Source organism: Trichechus manatus, unplaced genomic scaffold, assembly GCF_000243295.1.
Source record: "Trichechus manatus latirostris isolate Lorelei unplaced genomic scaffold, TriManLat1.0 scaffold00003, whole genome shotgun sequence".
Classification (NCBI taxonomy): domain Eukaryota; kingdom Metazoa; phylum Chordata; class Mammalia; order Sirenia; family Trichechidae; genus Trichechus; species Trichechus manatus.
This window is the reverse complement of record NW_004443939.1, coordinates 26,439,766-26,453,965: the sequence shown is the minus strand read 5'-3', so window position 1 is coordinate 26,453,965 and position 14,200 is coordinate 26,439,766. Positions and strand designations below refer to the sequence as shown.

General features: G+C 40.5%; 1 protein-coding gene across 1 annotated transcript in view; it reads right to left on the bottom strand.

Annotated features, from left to right (window-relative positions):
• Nucleotides 1–14,200, bottom strand: part of AK5 (adenylate kinase 5) — a 332,857-nt gene that overhangs the window by 138,465 nt on the left and 180,192 nt on the right. The gene's annotated exons all lie outside the window — the stretch shown is intronic.

The window sequence follows — 14,200 nt, the reverse complement described above, 5'->3', positions numbered from 1 at the left end:
AAAATGGAGGACAACCACACAATACTGGGAATCATGGCCCAGCCAAATTGATACACACATTTTTGGGGGGACATAATTCAATCCATGACAGCTGGTAATAGGAAACTCATGGTCGAGAAGGTAGAGTGTTGACCCCTGGGATTGTTAACCAATGTCATAAAACAATACATGTACTAACTGTTTAATGAGAAGCTAGTTTGTTCTGTAAACCTTCATCTAAAGTACAATAATGAAAATAAATAAATAAATAAAACCATGAAAATATATAGTTATCAACAACAGCGGGAAATATTTTCTAATTTATTGTTAAAAAAAGAAAGAAAGTGCTCCTCAACTGAACAATCTTTAGATGCTATAGATGTAACAAAAATTATGGATTTAACGATTTATTTTACCATTCTCTAAAATTCACATTTTAAACATTTTTAAATAATCTGTGGCTTATATTTATGAATCCCAGCTTTTCCAAGCTGTTCAGTGGTTTGTTTAATATGTTTGTCTCTTTAGTTTTTTAAACAGCTTTATTAAGTTATAACTGATATACAGTAAACTGCACATATTAAAGGTGTAGAATTTGATAAGTTTTGACATATGTATATAGCTGTGAAACTATCACTAAAATCAAAATAATGAACATGTGTATGACCCCCAGAAGTTTCCTCATACCCTTTGGTAATTCTTTTCTCCTGCCCCTCTCCCCAGGTAACCACTGATCTGCTTTCTGTAACTATAGATGAGCTTGTATTTTCTAGAATTTTATATAAGTAGAATCTTACAGTGTGCAACATTTTTTTTTTCCTGGATTCTTTCACTCAGCACAATTATTCTGAGATTCATCCATGTTATTGCATCAACATTTCATTCATTTTTGTTGCTGAGTTGTATTCCATTGTATGGATATACTGTTAATCCCATCCTGGGTATTTTTCATCTCAGACATTGTAGCTTTCATTTCTAGACTTTTGAAATGAGTCTTTGTTTTTTTTAAATCTTCCATGTTTCTATTTAAGATTTTGAACATCTGGAATATAATTATAATAACTGTTTTAATGTTCTTCTCTGCTAATTCTAACATCTGTGTTAGTTCTGAGATGGTTCTGACTGTTTTTTTTCCCTCTCTACAGGGTGTATTTTCCAGTTTCTTTGCATGCTTGGTTAATTTTTTATTGTCAATTTTTCCTTGTTGGGTGCTGGGTATTTTCTTATTACTATAAATATTTGTTCTGAGATACAGTTTAGTTACCTTGGAAACAGTCTGATCCCTTCAGTTCTTAATTTTAAGATTTGTTAGGGCAGACCAGAGCAGTGTTTAGTTTAGGGCTAATTATTCCCCATTTTTGAGGCAGGACACTTCTAAGTACTCTACCCAGTGTCTTGTGAATTAAGAGTTCCAGTCTGCCAGGGGAATAAAGACAGGCATTTATCTGCTGGCTCCTTTTGGTCTTTTGTCTTTTATTTATGAGGTATTAAGTCTCCCCCAACCCATCTCCTTACTTCTTGGTTGTGTTGCCCAGCCCTTCTGGGTAGCCACTGGGAAGCCAGATCCCATGCCCCATGGCCCAGCATATCATCTGAATCTAGGAGTGCTGAAAGCAGCCAGAGCCTATGTAGGTTTGGTCAGCTGGGACCTGGGTGCTGGCTCTGCAGTCAGCATAACAGAGGCTGCGCTGAAGCCCAGCCCTCAGCTCTGAAGACCCTGCAAGGCATGTGAGCAATGTCGGAGATGTGGTAACAGGCAGGGCAGTGGTGACCAGGTTCTCCATTCTTCAAGCAACCAAGGCCTGGGGGGCATACGGGACCATGTGGGTCTGGAGAGGCATATAACTGGGTTCAGGCAGCTTAAAACTCAGATTTAGAGCTTGACTTGAATTTCCACTCCCCACTTTAGCAGCTGTCTCACTTTGAGCAACTTATTTCCTCTGTTCTTACATCTATAAAATGGAGATGATAATATCCACCTTAAGGTAACATTGTGAATACAAAAGAGATAATATGTTTAATACACCAGCACAGAGCCTGGCATAAAATGTAGTCCTTCTTCTTTCTTTGAGTCCCTAGGGCCGAGGTAGTATGTCCTAAAAATCTTTGCTTCTGTAGTGCGCGCACACACGCACACACACTCTTTTTTTTTTTTTTTTTTAAACTTGAGGGTGTGGAGTCAGGGATACAAAAGACTTTGAGACTTCTAGGACATCTTACATCCTCCAACTGATTTGAACAAGGCTATTTTTAGTTCCAGCACAGACTAAAGTACCCAACTGTCTAAGCCAAAAGGCAAAAGATAAAACACCATTTATGAAATCATTCAACAAATATTTGTTGAGTAACTCCTCTGTGTTAGATGGATTCTTTAACTGACTACCTAAGTTTTTGGATGGATGAACACAGAGTCATGAAGGAAGACAACACCCATATAGCCATCTCAACCCTGGAATGATGCAGATGTTGGTGAAGCCAATTTACTCCTGCATCAGGACCACAGAATTCAATTCAGACTTCCTCATTTTCTGCAGCATCCCACTTTCCACTACTCCAGGACTGGCATGGGACTCTTTTTGTTTTTTTTTCCATTCTTTTAGCAAATAACATGGCGTGGGAACCCTGAAGAGCATTCAGATTGAGTACTATCAGAACAACTGCCACCTAAATGCCAAAGATTTTTAGAAAACTAAAACACCTAGTGTCAGAGAGGTTGTGTGCATGGTAACTGGCTCTTACTATCATCATTCATTATTTGTTTCTGCACAAACCATATACACCAGCATTTCTCAACAGGTGTGATTTTGCCCCTGGGGAAATACGGCAATGTTGTGGGGGGGTACATTTTTGGTTGTCATACTGGTGGAGGAAGGGAGAAGTTACTGGCCAGGTGTGCTGCTAAATATACTACAGTGCACGGGACAGCTGCCCCCTTGCCCCCTCCCCCTCGCCCCCAACAAAGAATGATCTGGTCAAAAACATCAGGAGTGCCAAAGTTGGAAAACTAATATACATCAAGGCATTCTTGGGTTTCGATTTTCAATAATGTTTTGAAACTCAGAGTTGGTTTTTTTTTTTTTTTTTTAAAGAAAGAGATTGTGAGCTGCAAGAATCTGGGCTAACTTCAAAATACAAGGCTAGCAGAAGTGAGAATGCTGCATGGGTAACATAGGTAAAGAGTGATGAGGGCTCCTAGGAACAGAAGTTTATTTACATCTCATGGGTCAGGAAAAGCCTCAGGAGGGAGACGTAATTGTAAGACACTAGGAGCCCTGGTGGCGCAGTGGTTAAGGGTTTGGCTGCTAATCAAAAGGTTGGCAGTTCCAGTGCACCAGCCGCTCCTTGGAAATCCTATGGGACAATTCTACTCTGTCCTATAGGGTTGCTAAGAGTTGGATTTGACTTGACAGCAATGGGTTTGGTTTTTTTTTTTTTTTAGACTAGATAATGCTTGAGGTTGATTCTTGCTCTGAGATTCTGCGATCAGATGGGCGCTTCATCCTTTAGGGACTGTTCTTTAGTGTCTAGCTATTTTATGAAAATTATTTTCTTTTTCTGAGGGAAAGAACTCACAGAGGACATGCTCTGCATAATCTGTTTTATGTCATTTAATGTAAGAGGGCTGGGGAGGTCAATTGGAAATTGCAAATGAAACGCTTACCAAATTCCCCAGTTTCACTCACAACACATGGTTTAATTTGAATAACAAATGCTGTAACAGCTTTCAAATCCATACAAAATATATCTGGAGAAGGAATGGAAATTACAGTAGAAGGAGTAGAATTACGCACATCTGAGGAGAAAACAACAGTGATGGTTTGCATTTTTTAATGGTAGAAATGAGTTTTGTTTTTGTTTTCTTTGGGCTTTGATTTTCAGGCAGCAGGCTGCCCAAATCTTCTCCATGGAGACAAGGTTTCCTGCATTCTTACTTCGGTTAGCTAGGAATAATTTAAAAAAACAAAACAAAATACAAACCTGTTGCTGTGGAGTTGATTCCAACCCACAGTGACCCTGTAGGACAGAGCAGAACTGCCCCATAGGATTTCTAAGGCTATAAGTCTTTGTGGAAGCAGACTGCCATATCTTTCTTCCGCAGAGTGCCTGGTGGGTTGGAACCACTGACCTTTCAATTAGCAGACGAACGCTTTAACCACTGCACCACCAGGGTTCACGCTAGCTAAGAATATTAGGTCTAAAAACTACTCTGAATGGATTGGCAAGGGAGGATCCCAGTTCATTCACTCTTTCAAATTCCAAATTTCATTAAACTTAGGTCTGTCTCCCATTTTTTTCTCTTCTTCATCAGTTGAGGAGAAAATAAATTGGTTCTGTTATTAGTGTTGCTTCAGTTTTATAGATCCCATAAGTATCATCCTCTGAGCATCAAACCAGTTTCTTGAAAATTTTACTTCTCCCTTATCTCCTGAAAGCGATTTCAATGAAGCACTCTCTCCACCAGTGGCTTTCATTGTTTGCTGCTGGAGATCCCTCAGCATGCAACTAATTGGCCTTTCAAATTTTCTCTTTTATGTGTTTGGAGACTTCATTCTAAAAGACTGATTTGTTGGTGTTCTCTCTTCATTGACTTTGTTTTACTCCAACAAAAATTGGAGGTTGTGCTAAAACGGTAATAATTAAAAAACTCACGGTGACTGGAGTGAAATCTTGTTATCAGCAAGGGAGTGATGACTGTTGATAGTACTCTGCAGAACTGTTTCTAAAACCTCATAGAGAAGCACCCAAGTGGATTTGGTGGGGTATGGGGACATTACTCTGAATGAGAAAGCCAAATCAATCCCATGATTTTTTGTTTTCATATTCTAAAGAGTCTTCCCCACCCTTTTTTTAAAATTTATTTTTGGTGGCAAGGTACACAACCAAACATATCTCCGTTCGCAATTTCTACGTGTGCAGTTTAATGACATTGGTCGCATACTTTACAATGTGTCACCATTCTCACTATCTCTACCCATATTGTTACATCACTAGTAATTTAGACTCTCTGCTGCTTCAAGTTCTCATCTGTGCTTTACATTAACCATTATCAGTTTGAACTCTCACAGATAACTCCTTAAAAGACCGCAATGCTCATGTCAAACATTCTTTACTAATTTAGTTAAACAGTTGTTTAGTTTAAAGTGACTTCAGAGGATAATTTTGGTTAATGGTATGAAGATTTTCTCAGAGTAATAGATTTGGGGGTTCCTCCAGTCTCAAAAGGTCCAGTAAGTCTGGTCAATCCCATGTTTTAATGGGCATAATTCCTGTTGCATGGCCCTGCAGAACCGAGCTGTGTAGAACTTACTATTTCTCAACAGAATAAGGGCAAAATATGAAAAAAGATCTAAAAACAGACATGACTGGTATGCAAAATGATGATTTTAGAATACTTGAAAGCTGTGGATATCTGAGTAAAATATTTATTTTCTCAGCCTTCTGCACTGAATCTTTATTTCACTGGATACTCAGATTATAGATAGGGAAATTTTTGTTAGGAAAAAGCCAGCATAATAAAGAGATTCGAGAGAAAATTGTTACAATATTTATGAAGTGTTTTAAGAAAAATTTCTTCCTGAACTTAAAGCCTTAACAATGTAATAAAGACTTTGGCTTATGCTGTTATAAAGACTTTAAAAAGAAGCTAAGCCAAGATAATTTTGATTACCCTTACTATATTGGAGACTTGGTGGCACAGTGTTAAAGAGCAACGGCTGCTAACCAAAAGGTCAGCAGTTCAAATCCACCAGCTGCTCCTTGGGAACCATATGGGGCAGTTCCACTCTGTCCTATAGAGTTGGTATGAGTTGAAATCGACTCAACAGCAACTTTTTTTTCTTATTGTAGTAGCTCAGAGAACATTTTTCAGAAGCTTCATCAGCACTCAACAACAAAGGGGTCTAAAAAAAGCACCAGGTAATGTTATCATTTATTGAGACCTACTATGTGCCAGACACTCAATGCATTTGAGATTTTCTTTATACACTTTTATCATTCACCCCCTGCCATAATATTATAAAGCAGTGTCATCATCCTCATCTTACACATTAAAAAATGGAGCCACAGAGAGGTTCAACAACTTGTCCAACATCATGTAAGTGGCAGAGCCAGGATCCAGCTAAGCACCTTGCAGAACAAAGCAGGACTTTCAGATACACTCTCAGGGTGGATCCCCAAGAATCCTCAGAAACCAAGCTGGGTGCAGATGAAATATACTCAGGTAATCTTTATCTTATTGCTCATTTGGGAGCCATAATAGATGATTTTACTTCTCTGCATGATACATGAACCCTGCCAGGTGCTGTTGGCAGGAGAACCTCTCTACAGGTTGGCTGGGAGCAGGAACAAGCAAAGCTGCCTATAAGAGACATGATTTCTCAACTCCCAAGGGAGCCCGCTTTGGGGGTCTTTACCTTAAAGCTGTCATATTTCACAGGCCACCTGGCTACTGCTTAGCAATCCTGTTTGTCTATTGTTGACCGTAGTTGCACCCTTCACAGCAGCCTTTGAAAACTTTTCTCTGCAAACAACCCTGCCTTTTCATTTATTGAGAGGATTAAGGACATCCAGCATTGATTCTGTTTTCTCTTCATCACAATTCAATCTCTTCAGGAATCAAAGGAAGAGTAGGCTTGCCTATTTTCCAAGATCTCTCTGGGGTTGGAGAATAGATTTTTGCTAAGGGTCCATCTCTGGTCTGGCACTTCGTTTAGAAGCTACTTCTGGTTCTGTCCTGGGGCTCCACCCACCAGCTCCTACAAGCATGAGGCCCAGCTCAGTGCATCTGGACACATCCCAGCCATGGCTTCGACACTCCCTGGTCCCTTTGATTGAGGGATGGCCTTCAGAGCTCCTTGCTCTGGTTGTGTTACTAGGGGATGATGGATCCAAAGCTAGACCATCCACAAGAAGGGAGAGGATAGGTCCTAGGTCACGCTAGAGGTTGCTTATGAGAGAGAAGGGACAAAGTAAAGAATCTAAAAAGAGGCGGTGGGAATTGAAGTCTGGAATAACTCTTGAGCTGAAGGGCAAGTGGCTGGATTGGCTTATTATTTAAATTTTGCAGTCTCAGGTGTAGCACTAGAGCAGACGTCCTTAGTCTGGCCAATGTCCAGGTCATGAGCAGATATCAAGCACTGTGATATTCTACTCACTAATTTGTGGGCGCTGTGATAGAACACTTGAAAAATAATGTTGCTACAGAAAGCACATACAAGATACACATGTTCTAATGGACATAGCTAAAATAAACCCCTATTTAGTACACACCAAAAGGATTTAAGATTTTATCAAGATGATACTGATTAAATGGTGTATTGTGTCTCACTCAAAAGTTCACTAAGAAACAGGTAAATGCCCAGGAAGTAGTTTGATATAATGGATTTTGTCAAATAAATAAGCTTTCAGAATATGTCTTGGGATCCATATTGATTCTATACAATCTCCTATACTACTTACGCGATGTAATTCAATTCAATGAAGATTTATTGAGCACCTACTTTGTGCCAGGTGTTGTGCTGGGCACAGCAGAGACACAGAAGGAAGATTAAATCATGTTAGCTTTTCTGTACTTATTAGGGCATCGAAGAAGAGCTACAAAACTTTGAAAAATCTTAATAAAGAAAAGGTTAGAAGAAGAAAGTAGAGAAGGAAACAAGAGATGCTGATTGTAGATAAGAATCACATTGTGCATTTCCTATTTTTTCTGTACTGCGTCTAGCAGGGTTCTGAGCCCAGCGGTTAGACAACACATACTCATCAAACTGAATTAACCAGAAAATTCAATTAATTAAAATGCCTTTTCCCTTCCTATTTTCTCTTCTTCCTCTCTCCTCCCAGCATTCTAGCAATTTGAGGCTTTACAAAACTACAAGGTAGTGGGATGAAGATTTAAACCTCTGCCAAGAAGACTTCCACATTAAAGACTCATTAGAGTCTCAGAAGTCAAATTTTAGCCTCCTGTGACATTTGGTACCTTTCCTAATTATAGGCTCCATTCTCTCCAATACATAAGTGTCTCCCTGCTACAGAGCACTAAGTAGTACCCAGGGAGCCTGAAGAAACCACTGTGCTGCCTAACAACAGATGTCTGACTGGAGGATAATTTAAGCCCTGGAAGATCAGCTTCATTCTGCTTTCTTTTTTCCTTTCCTTTTCTGTCATTTTTTTTTTTTTTTTTTTTTAGCTTTCTCCGCTGCAGTACTGACTTTCATTTACCATGGCCAAATATGGTCAGTTCATAATTGTGTGGAAGATTCAATGGCAATCAAGTGGAATAAAAGGGACCAGCTTAGAAAATAAAATGAACACAGGACATTACAAGGAAACACATCGTGAACAACGTAGACAAAGGGTTTGAATTGTAAATCAGATTCATTTTCAGTTAATACACACATCCACTTTTACTAACAATGAAAGAGATTGTCTTTCCCTTTACCTTCTTTAGGGCAGCATATAACGTTTGTGAAACATATCTTACTGAAACATTCATTTTGGATATTAAAATGGCTGCTGGAAGAGTCAACCTACTCCGTGGAGAAGTGGACATGGAGTAAGCGTAACTTTGAGAAAGTTATTTAATTTAATTCAGAATCAAAGATGGTGATGTTTCCAACCTCATGGAGTTTGAAGTCGAGGTTGAGAGGCTCTTAAGTAAAGCACCAATCACAATTCACTGTAGGGAGTGCGGTGATGGGGATGTGCATGGGGAGCCTTTGGACATCTGGGGATGGGGGCAGGTGGATGATGTAAGGTTTGTGTGATGATCAGAGAAGATTTCCTGTGGAAGCTGATACATGAGCCAAGTTCTGAGCAACAGATGAGACTAAGCAAAATGAAGAAAGAAAAGGAAGGGCATTCCAGCAGACGGAACGGCAGCGAGAAGGCATCAAGCTATGAAAGGCCTAATTTCTTTGAAGAAAATAATAGTGCCTTCTGCCTTAGGATCTTAGGATTCTTCTTCTGAGAAGGGAGGGGGTGATGTACCTTCTTGATTTTGAGGTTATTTGAAGGCCTTCTTGAGATTTTTAAGTCTGATAGGTTTTTATCTACTCTCTATCAGAGATCCTGGGCATGGGCTTGCAGTGACTGAGAGAGAGAATGTGTGTGTGTGTACATTGCACACACACACACGAATGTAACAGGTGAGCTCATGTGCATAATAGTAGCTACCATTTATTGAATACTTGCTATATACTAGTCAATTAAAAAAAAAACAAAAACTTGTTGCTATCGAGTAGATTCCAACTCATAGCATCCCTATAGGACAGAGCAGAACTTCCCCATAGGGTTTCCAAGGAGCGCCTGGTGGATTTGAACTGCCAACTTTTTGGTTAGCAGCCACAGCTCTTAACCACTACGCCACCAGGGTTTCCACACTAGGCAATAGGCAAAGCATTTTGCAAACATCTCAATTAAACTTCAGGACGACCCTGAGTTATCACTCTCCCAAGAGAATAGTTAGTTCTGAGATGTAAGTACTTAGGTCATACAACTAGTGAGGAACTCAGATCTGTCACTACCATGCTTGTGCTCTTAAGAACTAAGTTATCTTAGCTCCAGGAAGAACAGTACTAGATTCTTATGTATCCTTCATTCATTTCTTTTTCCTCCCTACTCTTAGCTTTAGGGTCATTTTCAAATTAAGAACCATTTAAACAAACTTCCTCATTTTTTTCCTTTACTCAGTAACCTCAGTCTAGTACTTTGTGATAATTTTCTTTTTTTGGTACCAAGTTCCCAAAAAGCCAAACTGGTCTTTGTTTCAGATTAATTAACTTTTTAGCAAGATAGCTATGACAGGCTTGATGGTAAAAAGTAATTGTAGAATGAAAACTTGGAGGATTATTTAACAACTAAATAGCCACTGGAGCTTTTGGATGAGTGAGCAATTTTGCCCCTTTAGGAAGAGGAAAAAAGAAAATTAAGAGAATGTTAATCAGATGTGTAATAATGAAGTTTATATTTAGGTCTATGGACAGAGGAAGGAAATTAGTGTACAAATGGATTAAAAATGCCCATAAATGTTTCTGATGCCAAGACTTTGTGTGGATTTAGCTGATTCAACTATAAGGATGGTTCATATCCCTCTGCTCAACTGGTTACATCTTTGAAAAGAAGCAATATGTAGAAAAAGACATTACTTGCTATCCGTAAACAATACCTACATTTTATTTGTTGAATTGAATGGAGGTGAACCACCTAGAAAAATAACTCATTTGCTCCTCACTCTTTGATGACATATCACTCAACTAAATATGTACTCTGTAAATTTGGATTTGTGTGTAGCCCTGTGTTGATTCTGTTGAGTCTTACTACACCTTTCAGGCAGTAGCTGAGTGGGTGGTTAGAGGCGAAGAAGAGGACTGAGACAGGGAATACAGATGCAGAATATACCTCTATCTCACCCCATGGAAACTTGTCCATGTGTATCCTGGCCCCACCTTTTCCATAACTTTTGGTTTGTTGGTTTCAGGTTATTTTTGTTTAATCATTCATCTATCCTTTTTGTTTTTAGATATTCTTGAGACTCTAGAAGAAATCCTTCCTATCCTCCTAGGAGACATTAGCATTGAGAGATTCTGTTCCACAGGGGTGGGACTTCACTCAAAGATAAAGTGAGCACAGGATCTGAAGAGCCTCTGAGCCCTCACGCTGCCTCAGGCAAAGTCCACTTCTCTTTATATTTTTACCTTTGCAATCATGGGCATGGTCAACTTCTTCCTACAGGGGGTTGAAATTGATAAGCTTATGTAAGGGATAAACAGAGTAAGCAAACAGGCTCCTCCAAATTTTTATAGACAATGTTCTACTTGATATACATGGAGGATGTGAATGGAGATTGAAGCCAGTTAGAATCTGTGAGAAGCCTTAGGGCAAGAAGCTGAACCTGAATAAAACAAAACCAATCCCAATTTCCAATGCAAACTTCAGGCTTTGTAGAGTGAGGCAGGTTTGATCACACAAAAACAAAGGCAGTATGCAAGCTTTTACAAAACGACAAAGTGACTTTGTAGGCCTTCTAGAATTATTATTATTATTTTTTAGCAGATTAGTTTCTCATTAAACAATTAATACACATTGTTTTGTGACATTGGTTGCCAACCTTACAACACGTCAGCACTCTCACTTCTCAACCTTGGGTTCCCTATTACCAGCTTTCCTGTCCCCTCCTGCCTTCTCATCCTTGCCCCTGGGCTGGTGTGCCCATTTAGTCTCATCTTTGTTTTATGGGCCTGTCTAATCTTTGGCTGAAGTGTGAACCTCAGGAGTGACTTCAGTACTGAGTTAAAAGGGTGTGCGGGGGCCATGCTCTTGGGGTTTCTCTAGTCTCTGTCAGACCAGTAAGTCTGGTCTCTCTCTTTTTTTGTGTGTGTGTGAGTTAGAATTTTGTTCTACATTTTTCTACAGCTCTGTCCAAAACTCTCTATTGTGATCCTTGTCAGAGCAGTCGGTGGTGGTAGCTGGGCACCATCTAGCTGTGTTGGACTCAGTCTGGTGGAGGCTATGATAGTTGTGGTCCGTTAGTCCTCTGGACTAATCTTTCCCTTGTGTCTTTGGTTTTCTTCATTCTCCCTTGTTCCAGATGGGGTGGGACCAGTGGAGTATCTTACATGGCTGCTCACAAGCTTTTAAGATCCCAGATGCTATTCACCAAAGTAGGATGCAGAACATTTTCTTTATAAACTATGTTATGCCAGTTGAGCTAGATGTTCCCTGAGACCATGGTCCCTACAGCCCTCAGCCCAGTAATTCAGACACTCAGGGAGTTTTGGATGTCTCTATGGAGCTTCCATGACCTTTCTTGGTCAAGCTGTGCTGGCTTCCCCAGTATTGTGTACTATCTTACCCTTCACCAAAGTTACCACATATGGCCTTCTAGAAAATTTATGCCATCTTGCAGGACCCCTTTCCTTCCAAACAAAGCTCTACCCTTATCCTAAACATCAGCAGTGTAGGGGATCAAAAGATGTCTCTGGTCTTTCCTCCTTCCTTCAATTGCAATCCTTTTTGCAGGTACAGTATGGGGAGAGAGGACCCTCGTGTTTACCTTTTTCCCCCAATAGTGGACGAAGAGAGTATTATTGAGGGAACTTCAGATCTAAATGTCTCTTATCATGGGTATTCTTAGGACCTGTGTCTTAAAATCTATGTGAGTCATAATGTTTCTCTGTTTCCCAGTAAATTCTTGAGTTTGCAAGCTCATTGATTTTTACTTATTAAACATTTATTTACTATTGAACACTTGCTGTGCCTAGTATACAAAGATGTTTCACTCCAGTATCATATAATATAGTAGAGAAGATTGTGTTTTTACCTCTTATTAATATACTCTCCCTGTCCAAGTAGGAGTCCCTGAGTGGTGAAAACTATTAACACTCTCGGCTGCTAACAAAAGGTTAGCAGATCGAGTCCAACCAGAGGTGTTCTGGAAGAAAGACCTGGCAATCTACTTCCAAAAAGCCAACCATTGAGAACCCTATGGAGGAGGCAGGGCCAAGATGGTGGAGTAGTCAGATGCTTCCTGTGGTCCCTCTTACAACAAAGACCTGAAAAAACAAGTAAGTCTATTATATATGACAATCTTGGAGCCTTGAACATCAAAGGCAAAGTTGAAGAATCGGACTGAGTGGCAGAGGGAGGGAGAGACAGTTCGGAAGCAGTGAGGAGTTGCTAGACCTGGCCTGGTGGGAGCTGACACCCTTCAGGCCAGACAGGCTGGCATGCATGGTGAGGCTAGCAGTGGCTCTTGGGAGGCATTTTCCACATCGGGAGAGACCCAGTAGCAGAGAGTCTACTTGGGCATCTAGAACCAGTGAAAAGCAGAGCTCAACTGGCAAAAGGTAAGTACCTGCATCTGACTTACCATGCGGATCAAAAAACACCCTGTTTGGAAAAAACATCTCTCCCATTTACCTGCCCCCTCCCTGCTCTGCACCAGGTCAGGGCCAGCTTCCACGATTGCTGAGTCCCCTGGGCTGGAAGTAGGACTAGCCACATGCCCTGAGCCATTCTCCTGCCCTTGGAGAGGGAATAAATTAACAAACAGGAAAAAATAATCTGTCAGCTCGCCTAAGCTGGAAACTCAGGGTAGGCACAGCTCCTTTGCCTAGGCACAGGCATAAGGGGTCCACAGACTTTGAATGCCTTTCACCCCTGCGCAGAGCTGTGCGGGCCCATTTCGATAGCATAGCCCCTCATTAGCACAGTACAGCAGGGTATATACCTAAAGCCTAACTTCAACTGTATCAGCTATATGGTGAAGTGGCAGGTTCATGATATTTGACACTGCTCTGTCCATTAAGCAGGGTCCTCACCTACCCACATCAGGGGACTGAGGACTGGTGGCTCCACCCACACCACCTAGCCACCCACAACAGGGGTCCAAGAATAAGAGGTACCTCCCAGTCCTTACAGCGGACAGCATTGGGTGCCCACACTCCAAATACAAAATCCACTCACCTATGCACTCTAGGGAACAGGGACATACTTTCTTCCCAGACACTCTAGAGGCAGCCAGCAGCCTCCTGCCTCGCTCAGTATGTGATTCCCTACTGCAGCCAGATACCTGTGCCTACACCAATCACCCATGCCTGTCTAGGACTGTAGGTGAGAGCCTGCACCACACACTTGCTGACCAACTACCTGGACACCTGAGCTGAATCCACATAAGAAAAGTAAATGGACTCCTGGGTTCACATAATTAGTTACAGATCTAACCACCTGATGACAGGACATTAGAGCTTCAAAGACACCAATAATCAAACTAGCTCACACAAGCTGCCTATTTGGGCATATCAAAACAAAACAAAACAAGAAGCTAGGAGACAGTAAGCAAACATAAAATAAATAAATATAACTTCTTGACAGCTCGGAGACAACAGTCAATATCAAATCATGTAAAGAGGCAGACCATGATGGCGTCAGCAAGCTCCCAAAATAAAGAAGAAATTTTCTGGAGGAAGACAATTTCTTGGAATTACCTGAGATAGAATACGAAATATTACTATACAGAAATCTTCAAGAGATCAGGAAGTAGAATCAGGCAGAACAAGCCAAGGAATACACAAAGCAACAGAGGAACATAAGAACATTAGAGAAGAGCATAACGACAAATTTAACAGGCTGCAAGAATCCATAGAGAGACAGTAATCAGAAATCCAGAAGATTAACAATAAACTTTCAGAATTAGACAACTCAATAGAAAGTCATAGGAGCAGAA